The 22,594-nt window shown below is 37.8% G+C and overlaps 1 protein-coding gene, 1 non-coding gene and 1 pseudogene across 3 annotated transcripts in view; 1 reads left to right on the top strand and 2 right to left on the bottom strand.

Moving 5' to 3' along the window:
- The window catches only part of ASXL1 (ASXL transcriptional regulator 1), an 80,419-nt gene that overhangs the window by 22,604 nt on the left and 35,221 nt on the right, over window positions 1-22,594 (bottom strand). The window lies entirely within an intron of this gene.
- On the top strand, window positions 30-1,920 carry LOC121477923 (annotated as a pseudogene).
- TRNAK-UUU lies at window positions 9,983-10,055 on the bottom strand. The gene has a single exon. It is a non-coding gene; the product is annotated as a tRNA-Lys (tRNA).

Below are 22,594 nucleotides of genomic sequence, written 5' to 3' on the forward strand. Positions count from 1 at the left end.
GACAGTCTTCATTCTCAGCTGCATAAAAATCCATGACACAGATGGACCAAAGTTTATTAATGCACCCATTCCCCCATGTACTGGCACCTAGGTGGCTTTTAACACTTCACAAATAGAAATACTACTGTCTTGAACAACCTCATGAATCTGTACTTTTGTATTGTTAAAGGTGCATCTTCAGGGTAAATTCCTGAAGCAGAAATGCTGAGTCAAAGATTAAATGCAAATGTAATTTGGTTAATGCGAAATTCCCCTCAAAAAAATTGCATGGATTTGTATTCCTAACAAATGCAGGAGAGAGCCTGTTTTCCCACAGCCTTGAGAAGAGAAACTACTGCTTCTTACATGTAAGACAATCTGTTTTTAAGCAGGGATAAATTACTCTAAAAAAAAAATGAATCCTGGATACTTTTCAAATCAAGCATCGTGTTGTTTAAACAAACTTATATGTACTGTGATACATATAAGCAGAAAATGTAAAAGTATTTCAAATGATTAACATAACCACACTGAAGGAGGACAGGGGTGGATCTAACCCAAATAACTTTTGAACACGCTATTTTAACTATGTACACTTGGGCTCAAGAACTAATAAAACTATAAACAGTGAGCTCTCTTTTTACTAGATTTGTTTTTCACAATGGAATGGGCTGAGAGTTCTGAAACCATTAAATGTTTATTCTGAACTGAGCAAATGATCAAAATAGATAACGCGAGTCAGGATTCTCACTGTTGGTGCAGCAAGTTATAAATACGGAAAGGGGTAAAGCTAGAATGAACCCTGCAGTAGGAGATGAGAATTGAAGACATAAGTATGAACCAACATATGTAAAGACAGACAGATACAGACATAGAAGTACAGATCCTGAGATCCCTGGGAAAATGGCTGATTCCAAAGTAGGAGCTGGAAAATGTAAGTTAAACCCAGACACATCTTGCTGGGCCAGAAAGCAAAGAAGTAAAAAAAAAATGTTTGGAATGAGGGGGACCTGTTAGGACACAAAAGCCATGGTGAAGGGAGTCCCAATGGCTACCTCTGCACAATTCATGCATTAAAGCTAATGACAGTAACAGATAACTCAATAGTAAAGTAAGAAACCATAAATCCATAATGAATAAACAAATAAGGGAGAGAAGAAGGCTCTTCCTTACTGCAGAATTTCAATTAACAAATGTCAAATGAATTTTTAAAAATTGCCACTTGACAACAATCAGAATAGTGACCGTTTTAGGCAAGACTCATTCACCTGGGGATGCTAAAACTAGTGGTTGAAAGTTTGATGAGACTAATTATATAAACTCAAAGTATCGTTTCACAAGATGCTTCTTATTTACAATGGAGAAAATGGCAGACAGCCACCTCAACCAAGTGACTGAAGTTATTATGAGAAATCAGACAAAAAGCAATCGTTTGTCTTCTAATGTACCAAGAACAGCATCGCTCCTGAAGTATTTCTGTCAAAAACTTATTACTTGAATCTAATAGTGAAAAAACATCAGACAAACCCAGACTGGGGAGCTTTCTAGAAAGTAACTGGTCCTTCTTCTGCCACTCCTGGTGTTGCTTATGTGCTTAGTCAGTATGGACCTGCTACCTCTTTGGTGAAGTGACAGCTGAGGGAACTCAGGCACTTGCTATGACCACTGCAAAGCCCAAGGAATGAGTCAAGCCTGAGAGCAATGATCATATTCACTCCAAGGTGGCATGGTAGGATGGTTCTGTGGTGCACTTTAAAAGGTATACATACACCACTTAGTAAACTCATGAAAGCCTATTATCAATGACAGGGTTTGTCAATGAGGCAGATCAGATTCCAATTTGAAGGGCAGCCAATCAACGAAAAAGACACACTTGCACAGTAGGACATGGAGAATAAAGATACAACTGATGTGTTCTAGCAGCAGACAGGTGTCTATTAAGAAGGGAACCTGTGACTTTACTCTAAAACTCTGCTCCTACAGACCAAGAAGACATTCACAATGAGAAAACTACAATTTAGTTCAACTAACTACATACTACTACAGTATAGGTTTCTCGATTCTTTCATTTTCCTCTTCCCCATTCCTTATTATTCATAAAGTAACTGTGTGTGTGCACAAGCATATTGCATTCCTTAAAAAACTAAATGGATAATGCTATATTTTGATCAACATAAAGTTGAAATGCAATGAGGAAGAATTCTGCTTCTGTAAGAATACCCCTTTCTCCATTAGTAGCATGCTTATTAAACTCTTATCTTTATATTCTGGTAAATTATTTTGTCTCACTGTTTAACAAAAAAAGAACAACATGAAAATCCTTGAATTCCTTGTTCAATTATGGAATTTTAATGTTTTTCATTTATCATTGTAAAACCAAGGAGAATTTTATAACAGTTTTTGGACATAGCTGTTACATGTAAGACAATCTGTTTTTAAGCAGGGATAAATTACTCTAAAAAAGAAATGAATCCTGGATACTTTTCAAATCAAGCATCGTGTTCTTTAAACAAACTTATTTTTTTTAAGATTTTATTTATTTATTCATAGAGATGCAGAGAGAGAGAGAGAGAGAGAGAGAGAGAGAGAGGCAGAGACACAGGCAGAGGGAGAAGCAGGCTCCATGCAGAGAGCCCGAAGTGGGACTCGATTCAGGGTCTCCAGGATCATGCCCTGGGCTGCAGGCGGCGCTAAACTGCTGTGCCACGGGGGCTGCCCAAACAAACTTATTTAAAAAATAAAAGTACAGGGATGCCTGGGTGGCTCAGTGGTTGAGCATCTGCCTTCAGCTCAGGGCGTGATCCCAGGATTCGGGATAGAGTTCCACATTGGGTTCCCTGTGAGGATCTTGCTTCTCCCTCTACCTGTCTCTGCCTCTCTCTGTATCTCTCATGAATAAATAAATAAATCTTTTAAAAAATAATAATAAAATAAAATAAAAGTACATGGCCTATACTCAAAAAATACTAAGTTCACAAAAGACAAAATTTGTGGGAACTTTTCCAGATTAAAGGAAATGAAAGAGACTTGACCCAAAAAATGCACCATGTGATTCAGGACTGGATATACCCTCAAACATAATTTTATAATTAGCATTAGTAAAACAAGAGGCAAAATTTGAATGAAGTATGTAGATTAGCCAGCAAGCGGTACTATATCTATGTTAATTCTCTGATTCTGATAATTACAATGTGGTTATGAAAGAGAATCTCCTTGTTTTTAGTAAGTAAGTAGAGATAAAAGGACATTATGTCTGCAACTTACTTTGGCAAGAATAAAAATAATATGCGGAGAATGACAAAGCAAATACAATAATACGAGAAATTATGTAAAAAATTTTTTTAAAGAATCAACTGAATACATTAAAGGAAAAACCAAAAAGTTTAAAAATCATTTCCACTTGCAATAGCATCAAAATTTTAAAATACTTTAAAGAAAAAAAATACTTTAAAGATTTCAAAAAACAGGTAAGACCTCAATGGAAACCATAAAACACTGCTAAAAAGAAAAAAGGAAATCAAAGACAACCTAAATCAATAGAGAGATATACCATGTTCATAGATGGGAAAAATCAGTGTCAAAATGCTAATTTTCTGAAAACTGAACTGTATATTCACTGCAACCCCAATCAAAACTCCAATAAGCATTGCTTTAGTAAAAACTGAGAAGTTGATTTTAAAATTTGTTTGAAAACTTAAAGGACCAAGAACAGTCAAAACAATCTTGAAAAAGAACACTCATACTACTAATAATACTACCTGATTTCTTGACTTACTAAAATCAAAAGGTTACGATATTGGAATAAAGGTAAATAGATCGATGGAATTGAATACCAAAACATATCTAGATATATACAATTTTTGACAAAGGCACCAATCTATTTATTCAATGGGGAAAGGCTTCCACAAATAAGGCAACTAGGTAGCTAGATAAACAAAAACCCAAAACTTGAACCACTATCTCAAATTACAACCAACAGTTACTTTGGATCACAAACCTCAATGTAAGAGCCAAAAATACAAAGTTTTTAGAAAGAAATATAATAAAATATAACTGTGTTGGGGACACCTGAGTGGTTCAGTTCGTTAAGCATCCAACTCCTGATCTCAGCTCAGGTCTTGATCTCCGGGCCTTCATGCTGGGCTCCATGCCCAGCATGGAGCCTATTTTAATTAATTAATTAGTGTTACTGGATAGGTTTCTAGAAACATTAACTATGTATTTCTTAATGTGATAAAACGGATTTTTTTCAAAATTGAAAACTTCTATCACCGACACCTCAATAAAAATTTTAAAAAGGCAATGAACAGACTGGAAAAAAAGTATTTACACGACATAGGTCTGACAAAGGAGTTGCATCCAAAGTAGATTTTTAAAATTCTACAAACAAAAAACAAAAAGACCAACTTTTTAAATAAAGACAATTGACTTATTTAAGAGACAGAAAGTGAGCGGGAGGGGGAGAGAGAGAGAGAAGCTGAAGCAAACTCCGAGCTGAGCTCAAAGAGTTGGGACACCCAACTGACCAGGTGCCCCAAAACAAAGTATTTTTTTAAAAGGGAAAAGCTGCCATATTTTTTTCCCAAACTAATCTTTCTTACACTAGAGGGAGAAGAGGAGCCCTGGTGACCAAAAGTAGGGTATCAGACCCCAAGTGGGGCCAAGGTCTCCATGCACAAGGGTGGCATAGTGTTGGAGACTGAGCTCAAGAAGGGTAAAATGCCCCAACCAAGTATGACAAGGAGCAGGGTATCAAAGCCAAGCTGGGTGAAGAGGGTAATTTATTTGAGAAGGCACTGGTATGGGCAATCAGAGCCTTAAGCCAGTAAGGCAGTCATCCCTGGGGACCAATAAAATATAGGGTGTTGGGAGTCCAAGAGGGATAAAGAGAACATCTTTGTCAGGGAAAGGTATCAATAGTGATGGGGTAGGAAATTATGTAAGAGGATGGGAGGACTAAACAAGTAAATGTATTAAGTAACCAGAAAAATAGCTAGATTTCTTACTGTTGGAGAAGGTAGTTACAAATATGGACAAGGAGAACTCTTTAGAATGAACCCTCTGGGCTTGATTAGAATTTGTGGTACTGGTGTAAAGTCTTGGTTTTTAACATGTTTAGATAAAGACAGACATAAATATAGATATAAGTGCATATATGTATAAGTATGTATACGCATGTATACGCCCAAATTTTCCTTAGTCTCTTCTCACTGGGAGGAACTGGTATTAGCAACACCCCAATAGCAGCAAGCACATCTAGAACCTAAATCTTGGCTTCTGAATACCATTATATACTAAAAGAACCAGGACTCAATGGAGAAAAGACCAATATTAAGGGCTAAGGGAGGGAAAGTACACAGTGAACCTACATCACCTTTCTGATAATAGTTGTCCAAGAATGATGAGAATATGTCAAGGGACACAGAAGCCAGATCAACAAAATCCCTAACCAGCCAAGTTAGTAACACTTGGAACAGCTAAATAAGTAATAACAGATTATAACCCACTGAATAAAATAGAAAACCATGATTTTATACAGATATAAACAAACTGAAATTTAGAAGGAGAATGGGATATTAGAGCTCCCCAGAGGAAAGAGGGGAGTTTCACAGTGATTAAGACTAGCAGATGCTACCTTAACTAGGCAGTAAAAGTGGATATGAGTAGTTGGACAAGTTGAAATCAAGAGCCATCTGAGAGGATGCACTAAGAACACAGCATTACTTTTCTGATACACCTGATGAAGATACATAACCTGAATCTAATCATGAGAAAATCTAAGAAAACCCAAACTAAGCAACATCCTATGAAATAACTGGTCTGTAATCTTCAAAAGAGTTAAGGTCATGAAAGTCAAAGAAAGATGAAAGAACTGTTCTACATTAAGGAGACCAAACACGGGATCCCTGGGTGGCGCAGCGGTTTGGCGCCTGCCTTTGGCCCAGGGCGCGATCCTGGAGACCCGGGATCGAATCCCACGTCGGGCTCCCGGTGCATGGAGCCTGCTTCTCCCTCTGCCTGTGTCTCTGCCTCTCTCTCTCTCTCTCTCTCTATCATAAATAAATATAAAAAAATAAAATAAAATTCTTTAAAAAAAAAAAAAAAAAAGGAGACCAAACACTTATGACAACTACAGGTAACATATAATTCTGAACTAGATCCTTCAGGCATAAAGGACATTACAGGGACAATCAGCAGAACTTTAATGGAATCTGAGGATTAGATGATAAAAATATCTCACTGTAGTTTTCTGAATTTGATGGATGTATTGTGGACATGCAGCAACATGTCCTTTTTCCTGTGTCTAGCTGACACACATTTCCTGTTAAATGTTACATTTCCTGTGTCTAGTCGACATACAATGTGACACAATAGGGACACCTGGGTGGCTCAGCGGTTGGGCATCTGCCTTTAGCTCAGGGTGTGATCCCAGAGTCCCACATCGGGCTCCCTACATGGAGCCTGCTTCTCCCTCTGCCTGTGTGTCTCTGCCTCTCTCTGTCTTTCATGAATGAATAAATAAATAAATCTTAAAAAAAATGTGACACAGATAGTGATCTCACAAGTTTATGTATTATGCTGCACCTACCATCTGTCATCACACATCACTATTACAGTATCACAATGTTCCTCATGCTGTGCTTTTTTATTCTGACTTATTCAGTTCATTTTTTTAAAGATTTATTTATTTATTTGTGTGTGTGGTGGGGGGCAGAGACACAGGCAGAGGGAGAAGCAGGCTCCATGCTGGGAGCCTGACGCGGGACTTGATCCTGGGACTCCAGGATCACATCCTGGGCCAAAGGCAGGCGCTGAACCGCTAAGCCACCCAAGGATCCCCTGACTTATTCATTTCATATCATATTTGTCTTCCTCAGTCTGACTTATTTCACTTAGCATTTATACCCTGTAAGTCCATTCATGTTACCTCAAATGGCATCTCTTCTTTATGACTGCATAATATTTGTGTGTGTGTGTGTGTGTGTGTGTACACATATTCCTTATCCATTCATCTACTGATGGACACTTAAGTTTGCTTCCATATCTTGGCTATTGTAAATAATGCTGCAATGAACACAGGGGTGCATATATTTTTTTTTTTCAAATTACCGTTTTTGTTTTCTTTGGGTAAATACCCAAAAGTGGAATTATTGAATCATATAGTATTTCTTAAAGATTTTATTTATTTAAAAATAATAAAGAGAGAGAGAGCACACAAGGAAGGGGAGGAGAGGGAGAAAGAGACTCCCATTGAGCAGGGAGCCCAACGCAAGGTTCCATCACAACCTGAGCCAAAGGCAGATGCTTAACTAAGTCACCCAGGTGCCCTTGATGATGATGAATGATGTTAAGCATCTTTTCATGTATCTGTTTCCCATGTGTTTGTCTTCTTTGAAAAAATATCTATTCAGGTTCCCTGCCCATTTCTTCATTGGATTTTTTTTTGTTGTTAAGTTATACAAGTTCTTCATATATTTGGGATATTAACCTCTTATTGCATATATCATTTGCAAATATATTCTCCCATTCAGTAGGATGCTTTTCTGTTTCCTTCACTATGCAAAAGCTCTCTATTTTGTTTTTTGTTTTTAAAGATTTTATTTACTTACTCATGAGAAATAGAGAGAGAGGCAGAGACACAGGCAGAGGGAGAAGCACGCTCTAGGGAGCATGACCAGGGATTGAATCCCGGGTCTCCAGGATCAGCCCCTCGGCTGAAGGCGGCACTAAACCACTGAGCTACCCAGGTGTCCCATAAGCTCTCTATTTTGATGTAACACCAATAAGTTTGTTTTTGCTTTATTTTGCCATAGGAGACATTTTTAGGATTTTCATGGTTTTTAGGTCTCACATTTTAGGTCTTTAATCTTTTTTGAGTTTATTTTTTGTGTATGGTGTTAAAAAGTGCTCCAATTTCACTCTTTTGCATGTAGCCGTCCAGTTTTCCATCACCACTTACTGAAAAGACAGTCTTTTCTCTCTACTGTATATTCTTGCAACCTTTGTTGTAGATTAACTATCTAATCATGGGTTTATTTCTGGGTTCTCTACTCTGTTCCACTATCTATGTATCTGTTTTGGTGCCAGGACCACACTGTTTTGATTACTACAGCTCTATAGTATAGACCTTGAAATCTGGAATTGTGATACTTCCAGTTTTGCTTTTCTTTCTCAAGATTGCTTTGGCTATTCAGGATCTTTTGTGGCTCTATACAAATTTTAATATTATTTGTTCTAGTTTTATGAAAAAAAATGCTATTGGTAGTTTGATAGGGATTGCATTGAATCTGTACACTACTTTGAGTAACATGAACATTTTAACAATATTAATTCCTCCACTGAGGCAAATATCCCATACACAATGAAATACTGACACTCAGGAATAAAGGTACGCACAATGGGGGATCTAAAGTAGTTCAGGAAAAAAGTTTTGTTCTGTATTTAACAACTTTTCTGAAAGCTTATCAATGTTAAAAAGAAATTCTTTTTTGAATGGGCTAAACAATAGACATTCAAATAGATGATAAAAATGGCCAATAAACACATAAAAATATATTCATCATCACTTATCATCAGAGAAATGTAAACTAAAACAATGAGACAGGAAGAAAAATATATGATTTCTACTAATGCAAAAAATTACTGAGAAAATTCGACACACATTCATGATACTTTCAATAGACTAGGAACAGAAGGGAACTTGCTCAACTTGACAAAGAGCAAAATATCTACAAAATATCCACAACATATTCATAGCTAACGTCATACTAATGATGAAAAACTGAATGTTTTCCCTTAAAGACTGAGAAGAAGGTAAGGATATCTATTCTCACCATTACTATTCAGTAGAGCTTGAAATGTTAGCCAGTGAAATCAGTCAAGAGAAGATAATAATAAAAGGCACACAGATCAGAAGTAATATATAAAGCCAGCTCTTTTCATAAATGACACGATGGTCTGTGTAGAAAATTCCAAGAAACTTAGAGGAAAAACTCCTTGAAGTAGTAACTGAGTTTATCAAATTAAACAGGCTATAGATTAATATACAAAAATCAATACCAGTTATATGCAAGCAATCCACAATTAGAACCCAAAATTAAAATCACAATACCATTTATAATAGCCTCCCAAAAAATTAAATACTGAGGTGTAGACCTAACAAAACATACAAAATCTATACACTAAAACTATAAAATGCTGATGAAAATATCAAGGATAAATAAATAAAAAGACATATCATATCCATAGATTGAAGTCTCAAAACTGTCAAGATGTCAATTCTCCCCAAACTGATTTACGGGTTGAGTGTATTCACTATGAAAATCTCAGCAAAAAAAGAATTTGTAGATATAGGTAAGATGATTCTACATGGAAAGGCGAAAAAATGAGAACAGCTAAAACGATTTTAAAGAATATAATAAAGCTGAAGGAATCACACCACCTGATTTTATATCCTATCATACAACATTAATCAAAATAGTATGGTACTGACAGAGGAATAGACATACAGGTAAATGGAAGAGAGTCAAAAGCAAAACCTTTTACAAAATACAGCCAACTGATTTTTGACAGAGCTATAAAGGCAAGTTAATAGAGAAAGGACAGTTTTCACAAATAAATGGTAATTTAACAAGTGGCCATCCAAAAGGCAAAAAATGAACCGTGATAGAACTTTATACCTAATTCAAAAGTTAACTCAAAAGGAATAACAGACCTAAATGGAAAACATAGAACTTTTAGGGCCACCCAAATGGCTCAGTCAGTGGAGTATGCAACTCTTGATCTCAGGGTTGTGAGAGTTCAAGCTCCACACTGGATGTAGCCATTACTTAAAAATAAACCTTTAAAAAAATAAAACTAAAAAAATAAAAAATAAAAAATAAAAACTTCTAGAATGTAAGAGAAAATTTTTGTCTACAGTTAGACAAACAGTTCTTATACATAACAAAAAAACCCTATAAAATAAAAATTTAATTTTTTTAAAGATTTTAAGTAATTTCTCCACCCAACATGAGGCTTGAACTCATGACCTTGAGATTAAAAGTCGCATACTCCACCAACTGAGCCAGCCAGGTAGCCCTGGCTAAAATAAAATTTTTTAATCAATAAATTAGACTTCATCAAGATTCAAAACTCTTGGGACACCTGGGTGGCTCAGCAGTTAAGCGTCTGCCTTTAGCTCAGGGTGTGATCCTGGAGTCCTGGGATCGAGTCCCACCCTCTTGCTTCCCTACATGGAACCTGCTTCTCCCTCTGCCTGTGTCTCTGCCTCTCTGTCTCTCTCATGAACAAACAAACAAAAAGATTCAAAACTCTTACTCTGTAAAAGACACTGTGAAGAAAACAAAAAGGCTGGAAAAAACATCTGCAAATCATATATCCAATGGTTTATATCTCAACAACTTTATACATCCAATAGTTACAAAGCAATCCCCATCAGAAAATGGACAAAAGGGCACACGGCTGAACACAGAGCTGCCTAGGTGGCTCAGAAGGTTAAACATCTGTCTTTAGGCTCAGGTCATGATCTCCAGGTCCTGGGATCAAGCCCCATGTGGGGCTCTTCTCCCTTCCATGTAGGAGGCTGCTTCTCCCTCTCCCTCTGCCACTCCCCCTTCTTGTTCTCTTGTTCTCTCTCTCAAATAAATCAAATCCTTATTTTTTTAAAAAATTTTACTTATTTATTCATGACAGACACAGAGACATAGGTAGAGGGAGAAGCAGCCTCCTCACAGGGAGCCTGATGTGGGACTCGATCCTGGAACGCTGGGATCATGCCCTGAGCTGAAGGCAGACGCCCAACCGCTGAGCCACCAAGGCATCCCTAAATAAAATCTTTAAAGAGCACCTGAACATAAATTACACCAAAAGATACTGAAATAGAATATAAGTATACGTGAAAAGATATGGAAACCGGGCAGCCTGGGTGGCTCAGCAGTTTAGCACTGCCTTCGGTCCAGGGCATGATCCTGGAGACTGGGGATCCAGTCCCACATCACGTTCCCAGCATGGAGCCCGCTTCTCCCTCTGCCTATGTCTCTGCCTCTCTTTCTCTCTCTCTGTCTGTCTCATGAATAAATAAATAAAATCTCTTTAAAAATGTATAAAAAAAAGATATGGAAACCATGACCCACTAGGAAAAAGCAAATTAAGTCTTGTGTGATTAACAGGCACCTATTAGAATAGATAAAAGAAAAAATATTGATAATACCAAGTGCTGTTGAGAAAGCACAGCAACTCATAACATCACTAGTAGGAATGAAAAATGGTACTCTCACTTTGGAAAAAAAAAAAAGCATGGCAGTTTCTCACAGAGCCAAACATATATATAACACAGTAATTCCATTCATATATATTTATCTTAGAGATAAATATTTTCACACCGAAACCTGTATGCAGATTTTCATAGTGGCTTTATATGTAATAGCCCCAAACTAGTGACAACTCAAATGTTCCTTACTGGAAGAATGGATTATAACAGTATACTCATAAAATGGAATACCAGTTCAACAATAAAAGAAAGTGTTGATAAACACAAGTTGGAAAGATTCCAATACTATGATGAGTGAAAAACACCAATCTCAAAAGGAACATATTAGGGATCCCTGGGTGGCGCAGCGGTTTGGCGCCTGCCTTTGGCCCAGGGCGCGATCCTGGAGACCCGGGATCGAATTCCACGTCGGGCTCCCGGTGCATGGAGCCTGCTTCTCCCTCTGCCTGTGTCTCTGCCTCTCTCTCTCTCTCTCTCTCTGTGTGACTATCATAAATAAATAAAAATTAAAAAAAAAAGGAACATATTATATGATTCTATTTCATTCTGAAAAGTATAAAATTCTAATAAGGCTATCCTAGGCTATCCAGCAGATTGATTCTATATTGTTGTGTAACAAATTACCACAAAGTTAGTGGTTTAAAACAACACGTATTTATTATTTTTTCAAGATTTTATTTATTTGACAGAGAGATCACCAGCAGGGGGGAGTGGCAGGCAGAAGGAGAAGTAGACTCCCCAAAAAGCAGGGAGCCTGACACTGAATTCAATCCCAGGAACTTGGGATCATGGCCTGAGCTGAAGGCAGAGGCTTAACTGACTGAGCCACCCAGGCGCCCAACACACATTTATTATCATCTCAAATTTCCAGGGGTGAGAACTTATGGTTTAGCTGGATCTTCCAGTCAGGGGCTCATTAAGTTTTAAATCAAAGTGTCAACCAAGCTGCTTTCTTTTTTAGAGCTCAGGGTCCTTTTCCAAGCTGACATGGCTACTGGCAGAAAACAATTTCTTATGGCTATAGGCCTAAGGTCAATTTCTTACTGGCTGTCAGCTGGGGCCTGAATGCAACTCCTAAAGAGGTCCCTACAGTTATTGTGACGTGGCCCTCACAATATGCATCTTGCTTCTTCAAAGTAAGCTAAAATTGTTCAATTCTTCTATCTCAAACCTCCAGGTCCTCCTTTATATTCATTTGAGACAAGGATACAAAGAGAGAGAACAAGAGTAGGGGGAGAAGAAGAGGGAGGAGAAGCAGACTCCCCACTGAGCTGGGAGCTTGACACAGGGCTTGATCTCAGGACCCTGAGATCATGACCTGAGCCAAAGGCAGACACTCAACTGTCTGAGCCACCCTGGTGCCCCGAGGTCCTTTTTTTTAAAGATTTTATTTATCTATTCATGAGAGACAGAGAGAGAGAGAGAGAGAGGCAGAGACACAGGTAGAAGGAGAAGCAGGCTCCATGCAGGGAGCCTGACACGGGACTCCATCCCAGGTCTCCAGAATCCCTCCCCAGGATGAAGGCAGCACTAAACCGCTGAGCCACCAGGGCTGCCCCCCTAGGTCCTCTTTTAAAGGGCTTGCCTGACCAGATCAGGCCAACTCAAGATAATCTTTCTTTGAGTTGACTTAAAGTCATCTAAGGACTTTAATTACACCTGTAAATCTCTTTGCTTTTGCCATATTCTATTGTGAGAAGCAAAGCGCAGTTCTCACCCCCATGCCAGATAAAGAGATAACAGAAAGACACAGGTATCGGGGGATCCCTGGGTGGCTCAGCAGTTGAGTGTCTGCCTTCAGTTCTGGGCGTGATCCCAGAGTCCAGGGATCAAGCCCCACATTGGGCTCCCTGCATGGAGCCTGCTTCTCCCACTGCCTGTGTCTCTGCCTCTCTCTCTGGGTCTCTCATGAATAAATAAAGTCTAAAAAAACAAACAAAAAAAAAAGACACAGGTATGAGAATCATCTTAGATTCTTGCCTAACACATCTAGCCTTCAGCCATCCCTCCAGCTGACCAGGTATTTGAGGCCAGCCCAGATTACCTCAAATAATCTGACCCAGGCCAGACAAAAAAAAAAAAAAAACCTACCCATCCAACAAACTCTCAAAAGGAATTGTGAATTGAGTATATAATTGTTTTAAGGCACCAAGTTTTGGGATGGTCTGTTACACAGTAAAAGCTAATGGATACAACACACATAAAATATTCAGTCATATGGAATAATGAGGGGGGCTCAATGATCAGGCAGAATTGTCCCTCCTGATGGGGCCAGGAATGCCACAGGGAAATGTACATACACACATATTTTTAATCTAAAAATTAAACAAGAAAATAAGCTTCATCTATTTAGTATATGGATTAACAGTGCTGCCCTCTTTCAATTCCTATATCAGTCCTACATCACAGTCAGTATCCTGAAATTCACTCACTTGTTCTCTCATCTAACCTTGTTAGATAAACGACTTTATTATCTAGTTTTAATAAGGTTTAAAAACATTACCTTAAAGAAACAGCAGATCTGAGATAACACTAAAAATGTGAGTACAAATAATAATAATAATGGACACCAAGAAAATAGCAGGGCTGATATTTTTACACCAAATATATAAACTCTTCATCAGGTACATTACAAGGTAAAACCAATGATGAGCATATCATTCATATCTAAAAAGAAGTTAGCCCAAAGTAATCAAAAGTAGGTAACAGGGATCCCTGGGTGGCGCAGCGGTTTGGCGCCTGCCTTTGGCCCAGGGCGCGATCCTGGAGACCCAGGATCGAATCCCACATCAGGCTCCCAGTGCATGGAGCCTGCTTCTCCCTCTGCCTATGTCTCTGCCTCTCTCTCTCTCTCTCTCTCTGTGACTATCATAAAATAAAAAAATAAAATAAAATAAAATAAAATAAAATAAAATAAAATAAAATAAAATAAAATAAAATAAAATAAAATAAAATAAAATAAAATAAAAAAATAAAATAAAATAAAATAAAATAAAATAAAATAAAATAAAATAAAATAAAATAAAATAAAAAAAGTAGGTAACAGGGCAGCCCGGGTGGCTCAGCGGTTTAGCGCCACCTTCAGGCCAGGGTGTGACCCTGGAGACTTGGGATCAAGTCCCACCCACACCGGGCTCCCTGCAAGGAGCCTGCTTCTCCCTCTGCCTGCGTCTCTGCCTCTCTCTCTCTGTGTCTCTCATGAATAAATAAATTTTTTAAAAAGTAGATAACACTAACTGAAATTTAATATAGCTTCTATCAAAAAAATACAGCTTCTATCGATAAGATAATTAAATGTTAAGTAATTATTTTTAAAATACACTATAATTTTTAAATATTTTTAAATTTCTGTTTTAGAGTGTCTCAGTGGATGTATTATAAAAAAACTATATGCTAACTTAGATCTTGTTATAATGTATAAATAATATAATGTATGAAGATGTAAACTCCAGATATTTTTGTTACCATTAGGGGGATAATTTTTTAAAGATTTTATTTATTTATTCATTTGAGAGAGAGAGATAGAGAATATGAATGTGCATGTGAGTGGGGCAGGGTCAGAGAAAGGAGACAGAGAATCCCAAGCTGACTCTACACTGAGTATGGAACCCAGTGTGGGGCTTGATCCCACAACCCTGAGATCGCCACATGAACCAAAACCAAGAGTCAGATGCCTAACCTACTGAGCCATCTAGGCACCCTAGAGGAATAATTTTTAAAACATGACTCCCACTGCCAGTGAAAAATAACTGCAGTGACATTATCAGAATTGTTCTTTAGCATCATTCTGACAGTAGTGTGAACAGTGCATCAGAGATGGAAAAGAATCTAAAAACCAAACAAATAATAAGAAACTAATGCAGTAGTAAGGCCAGAAGTAATTACTGCCTGAGTAAGAATGCCAGAACTGTAAGGAAAAAGACTGTGATGTGCATTAAGCAAGAATGAATGAAAAGAACATATACAAGCTATTTTTTTAAATTTTTATTTATTTATGATAGTCACACAGAGAGAGAGAGAGAGAGAGAGAGGCAGAGACACAGGCAGAGAGAGAAGCAGGCTCCATGCACCGGGAGCCCGACGTGGGATTCGATCCCAGGTCTCCAGGATCGCGCCCTGGGCCAAAGGCAGGCGCCAAACCGCTGCGCCACCCAGGGATCCCTATACAAGCTATTTTTGAAAAAGAAAGAAAAGGAAATAAGAAAACATATATCTGTGTTGCTTTATAAACACAGAAAGGATAAATGCCATCTAACAGGCTTAAAAAGCAAGATTCAAAAGGATACATTTCCAAGTAATTTTATCTGCTTTCCAGAACAAAGCTCAAAAATGGTGACGTAAGTACAAAATATACAGAACTCAAAGTAAAATTCACCATATCTCTCCTTCAATCAAAAATTAGGAATACTGAACCAGAAAAATTTGACCCGTAATGACAAACAGACCCAAAACTGACACAGATGGACCTAGAAGGTTTAAAAAGTTCTTGTATCGGGATCCCTGGGTGGCGCAGCGGTTTGGCGCCTGCCTTTGGCCCAGGGCGCGATCCTGGAGACCCGGGATCGAATCCCACATCGGGCTCCCGGTGCATGGAGCCTGCTTCTTCCTCCGCCTGTGTCTCTGCCTCTCTCTCTCTCTGTGACTATCATAAATAAAAAAAATAAAAAATAAATAAAAAAAAAAAGTTCTTGTATCTATTTCACATGCTGAACATTGAACACAGTAAACTGAGATGTGTAAAATATAAAAGACAGCCAAACAGAAATAGAGATTAAAAAAATAAAAAAACCCACAATGTGTGGATAGCAAATTGAACCCTGTAGAAGAAAAGACGAGTGAGCATAAAGATACACCAGTAGAAACTACCCAAGACAGAGTATAAAGACTGAAAAATTAAAAAAAAAAAAAAAAAAAGACTGAAAAATTATGAATACCACATTGGTAAGCTGTAACTTCAAATGGCCAAATATACATGTAATTACAGTCCCAAAGAGAGAGAGAAAGTGTAAGAGGAAAGTATTCAAAAAAGTAAAGGCTGAATATTTACCAAATTCGATTCAAGAAGCTTATTAACAAAACCCAGACACAAGAAGCATGAAAACAAGCTATACCAAAATACTTTATAATCAACCTGCTGAAAAAGAATGATAAAAAGAAAATCCTGCAGATCCCTGAGTGGCTCAGTGGGTTTAGCGCCTGCCTTCGGCCCAGGGTGTGATCCTGGAGTCCCAGGATGGAGTCCCATGTCGGGCTCCCTGCATGGAGTCTGCTTCTCCCTCTGCCTGTGTCTCTGCCTCTCTCTCTCTCTCTCTCTCTCTCTCTCTCTCTCTCTTTGTGTCTCTCATGAATAAATAAATCAAATCAATCAATCAATAGAAAATCCTGAAAATTACCCAACCTAAAGGAGGAGAAAAGATGCCTTACTCACTAAGAAACAATGATTAAAATAACAGGAGATATCTCATCAGAAATAATGCAGGCCAGAGTGGAACAACTCTTTTAAAGTACAGAAAGAAAAAACATTCAACCCTATAATTGTTTCAAGAAAATATCTTTTTAATAAGAGGAAATAATTTTTCAGACATACAAACACTTTAAAATACTATCACCAGTAGGGGCACCTGGGTAGCACAGCTGGTTAAGCGACCAACTCTTGGTTTCACCTCAGATTATGATCTCAGAGTCCTGAGATCAAGCCCTGCACTAGGCTCTGAGCTCAGTGAGGAGTCTGAGACTCTCTCCCTCTTCCTCTGCTCCTCCTGCTTGTGTGTTCTCTAATAAATTCATAAATAAATAATGCAATAAAATACTATCACCAGTTCACATCATGACAAGAAACATTAAAGAAAGTCCTTCTACCAGAATTAAAATGATACCAGATGGGAATCTGGATACAACCCATAGGCAATGAAGAAAGACAATGGACTGTTTAAATGAAAGATAGTAACAATGTACTGTAGGGTTTAAAACATACATAAGTAAAGTGTATGACAACAGCACAAAGACTGAGGAGGGAAAGTGGAAGTGTACTACTGGTAAGGTTCTTATTACAGATAAAGTGAAATAATATTACCTGAAAGTAGACTGTGGTAAATTAAGTAACTATACAATAAACACTAAAGCAACCACTAAAACAACAAAATAAAGAGGTATGACTAAGAGACAAAAAAAGGGAACTGAAAATGTTTTTTAAAAATCCTTATCCAAAAGAGGACAGAAAAATAAGAAAAAACAAAGAACAGGTGGGACAAATAGAAAACAACACGATGGCAGATTTAAACTCTATAACATCAGTAATCACTTTAAATGTAAATGGTCTATACACCTCAACAAAAAGGCACAGATTATCAAATTGGATAAAAGCAAGGTCCAACTATATGATGCCTGCAAACTAACAAACTCCACTTGAAATATAAAAGCATGAAAAAATATATATCATGCGAACACTAACTGAATGAAAGCAGGAGTGGCTGTATTATTGTAAGAGAAAGTAGATTTCAGATCAAAGAATATTACCAGAGTTAAAGGAAGTCATTTTAATATAGCAAAGAAGTTAGTTCATGAGGAGGAAGACAATCCTAAATGTTTATGAACCTTTTCAGGTAAATGCAAAATATATGAAAATCTACTAAAACCTTTTCAAAGAGGAAATAAATCCCCAATTAAAGATTCAATTCTTTCTATTACTGATAGGATAAGCAGTTAGAAAATCAGTAAGAGGGATCCCTGGGTGGCGCAGCGGCTTAGCTCCTGCCTTTGGCCCAGGGCGCGATCCTAGAGACCCGGGATCGAATCCCACGTCAGGCTCCTGGTGCATGGAGCCTGCTTCTCCCTCTGCCTATGTCTCTGCCTCTCTCTCTCTCTGTGTGTGACTATCATAAATAAATAAAAATTAAGAAAAAAAAGAAAATCAGTAAGAATATAGAAGATTGAACAGTGGTATCAACCAACAAGCTAATCAACACCACATGACAACATAAGATTACATCTTCTTTTCAAGTATACATGGAAATTTTTTTTCAAGGTAAGACTTTATTCTGAGCCGTAAAACAAGCCTCAGAAAATTTAGAAAGATTCAAACTATACAAGATATATTCTCTCATAATGGAATTACATTACAAATCAAGAACAGATAAGTTCTCTGTTTCCCAAATACAGGGAAGCTAAATGTCATACTTCTAAATAACCAATAAAGAAGAAACCAGGGGCACCTGGGTGCCTCAGTCAGTTAAGTACTTGACTTTAGCTCAGGTCATAACCTTGGAGTCCTGGGATGGAGCCCCACATCAGGCTCTGTGCTCAGTGGGGAGTCTGTCCCCCTCCTTTTGCCCCTCCCCCAACTCATGCACGCACACACTGCCTCTCTCTCCCCCTTCCTCAAATAAATAAAATCTTTAAAAAGAGAAATCAAAAGAAAAATTAGAAAGGTATTTTGAATCAATAAAAATAAAAACACAACATATGGAATATCTTTTTTCTCAGATAAGCATTTAATGTGCACAATAAAATTAAGAAAAAAAGTCAAATACTTCACCTCCCATCATGAGAAAATGGAAAGGATGCAAATTAAACCCAATTCAAGCATAAAAAAGAAAATAATAAACAAAAACAGATCAATAAAATAGACAAGAGACATCAATGAAACCAACAGCACATTTTTGAGATGATCACTTAGACCAATAGCCAGAATAATCAGGTAAAGACAGAAGACACAAATCACCAATAAGAGAGCAGAGACATTATTACAACTTTCCATGCTTGGAGCCTGCTTCTCCCTCTGCCTATGTCTCTGCCTCTCTCTCTCTCTCTCTGTGACTATCATAAAAAAAAAAATCAATAAAAAAAAATTTCCATGCTCTACTGGTGAATTTTATCAAGCATTAAAGGAAGAAATAATAACTTCCATAAAAACTTTCAGAGGGCAGCCTGGGTGGCTCAGCCATTTAGCGCCTGCCTTCAGCCCAGGGTGTGATCCTGGAGACCTGGGATCGAGTCCCACATCAGGCTCCCTGCTTGGAGCCTGCTTCTCCCTCTGCCTGAGTCTCTGCTTCTCTCTCTCTGTGTCTCTCATGAATAAATAAAAATCTTTTTTAAAAAAATTGTTAAAAAAAAAAAACTTTCAGAAAATCTCAAAGTAAGAAATTTGGTCTGAATGTATCCTCTCAAAATTCATGGTGGAATCCTTATGCTCAATGTGAAGGTGTTAGAAGGTAGGGCTTTTGGGAGGTGATTAGGTCAGGAGGGTGGATTAGTGCTCTTATGAAAAAACTCCCACAGAGTTTACATTTAAAGTGAGTTAATGGGGCGCTGGGGTGGCTCAGTCAGTTGCATCTGCCTTTGGCTCAGGTCATGATCCCAGGGTCTTGGGGTCGAGCCCCCTGCATCACATTACCTTTTTGGCAAGGGAGCCGGCTTCTCCCACTCCCTCTGCCTGGCGCTCCCCCTGCTTGTGCTGTCAAATGAGTAAATTTTTTTCTTTTTTTTAAAGGGAGTTAATAAAAAGTAGTCCGCAACTTGGAAGAGGGTCCTTATCTGACAATACAGGCACCTTAATGTTGGAATTTCAGCTTCCAGAACTGTGAGAAAAAAACTTCCGTTGTGAGGCGCTTGGGTGGCTCAGTCGGTTAAGGCTCAGGTTATGATCCCCAGGTCCTTCGATCAAATCCCGCATCAAGCTCCCTACTCAGTGGAGAGTCTGCTTCTCCCCACCACTCGTGCTCTAATAAAGAAATAAAATCTTAAAAAATAATTTTTCTCTGGTAAGCTACGCAGTCTGTGGTATTTTGTTACAGCAATCCAAATAGACTAAGATACCACTTCAGTCAACAAGGACAGCATTACTTTTACTTTCATGAAAATCAGACAAATGCATTACAAGAAAACTGTACTCTAATACACGTTATGAATATAGATGCAAAAAAATTTTTAGATGCAAAAATTGTTAATAAATTTAACAAATCAAATCCAACAATATTTTATAAAAAGGATAATATATCATGATCAAATGAGTTTTATTCCAGAGGTTACTTTAACATTCATATTAAAAGTGAAAAAAAAAATTCATCTCAGTAGACTCAGAAAAAGCATTTGAAAAAATACAACATCCATGCTAACAAATGTTAAGTGTTAATAATATTTTAATCTGGTAAAAAAAAAAAAAATTAAAAAGGGGGCAGCCCCGGTGACGCAGCCCCAGTGACGCACCGCCTGCAGCCTGGGGTGTGATCCTGGAGACTGGGGATCAAATCCCACATGGGGCTCCCTGCATGGAGCCTGCTTCCCCCTCTGCCTGTGTCTCTGCCGGCCTCTCTCTCTCTCTCTCTCTCTACCTCTGAATAAATAGAAAATTAAAAATAATAATAATAATAATATTTTAATCTGGGTAAATGGAATAAAGGTGTTTTATAGTATCTTATTTTATCCTTGCAACTCTTCTGTTGAGAATTATTTCCAAATAAAGAATTTTGGAAAAAATGACAAAATGCAAAAAGCTTTAGCTCAGTTCCCAAAACAAATTAAAAGCTCATAAATGCTAAATATAATAACCACTTAATTCAACCCCTCATATTATAGATGAAAAAACTGAGGCTCAGAGAATATCATGAATTTACCCAAGTCATTCTGTTAATGACTAAAATTCAAGTCTCCAGGATGAGCCTTCCTCCCACCCCACCCCCAGCCACCACATACATAATTTCATAACAACTCACTAACTTGTTTAAAACAGAAAAATAGATAACACATTTCTGGTTCTTTTTCTAGTTATATCCCTAAAGAAAAAATATCCCCACCACACAAACAGCCACAACAGGACATTTTGTGGAATTCCACCAAAAGTTGAGGATAAAAAGGTGGGATCTTGGTCTGAGCTAAGTAGAGATGGTAGAGAGACTGATCAGAGAGGGACATTAGGAGAGAGAATGAGATTTTAATCTGGAATATGTCACACTGATACTGTCGTAGAAAGAGAAAAGATAGGACTTCTATGGACAGTATTAACATGAATTAGCACGCAGGAGGGAAAAAAGCAGTCTGGAGTAAGTCAGGTTTTGTGTTTGAGTTCCTGAGAAGACAGAAATAGAATAGGCAGAAACAGGAAATCTAAGAGAAAGGTTGACTTGTGATGTTAATAAGACGACAGTAGATGAAGAAAGAGGTGGATTTTTGATACACTGGCAACTTTGAGTGGAAATGTCCTATTGGATATGCAGATCTGGAGGTCTGGAATTAGAGACAAAGATTTAGGCATCTGCTTACTCAGGTAGGATAACTAACGATTAGAACATTACAGAAAAAGATGAGAAATCTTTTCTCTATCCCCAGATATAGCTAAACTCCTCAGAAAACAGGATGGCTATTGCAGCAACTCTTTCCCATAAAAACTGATGAGAAATAACTGTGCTTCAGGCACTCTGACCCATGAAGCTGCAAAGGACCCATTTGTGATGTCAACTGATATATTCTTGCAGCCGCACACAATGCTTATGGGCAAGGTGAAACAATCTTAGGGACATCACAGCTGCACCACCAGTAGCACATGAATTCTGACAACTCATGCACTTTTAGGTTCTAGGGAGTCATATCCGTTTTACAGGATGTACCTATAAGTAAGCAAATGTAACATAGATCTTGCAGGGAATATGGCAGACAGGCCAGACACAGAAGCACTCCTCTCCCAGTCCAAATGCATAGAAAAGCTAGGCTAATGTAACCCATGCACATAGGCAAGCCCAAAAGAAGGGGAATTTCCCTGATGCTACAAACAACTAAGCTACTCAAGTCCAAGTAACTCCCAGGACTACCTAAACCAGATGCAGGTTTTAGAGCTTGAGATAGGTGTTTTTTTAATGCCTGCAAGAAACTAAGAGACAAGAAACTGAAAATTACTTAGATGCATGAAAATACCAAAAAGCCACAAAGAACTATACAAGAATAACGTGAATTCAGATTTCCAGCCCATGAAAAAAAGTAGTTTTACCTCTGAGAAAATGAAACTCCATTATCACAGATAATGGCTTCAAAATCAGTCTACCCAAGTGGTCCATAAACTCTAAGCCAAGAAATTAGTCTAAGAACAGGTATGCCACTAAGGAAATCTCTCAGGTTCAGCAGAAACTCAAAACTTCCCTGGAGGAATACCCTCACAACCTGACTCACATAAAAAGTAAATCCTAGAGATGATAAGCATGTAAGTCTAAATTTTAAAGTATATGAAGAATGGAACCACCAAAGGTGGAGAAGGGTTTTTAACACACACAACAAAAATAGGCAAACTTAGACCTCAAAACACAGATAAAATAGAATTAAATAGCTTTAAAATAATAATGTTTAGAATATACAGGG

The sequence above is a fragment of the Vulpes lagopus genome, chromosome 18 (genome assembly GCF_018345385.1).
Source record: "Vulpes lagopus strain Blue_001 chromosome 18, ASM1834538v1, whole genome shotgun sequence".
NCBI lineage: Eukaryota > Metazoa > Chordata > Mammalia > Carnivora > Canidae > Vulpes > Vulpes lagopus.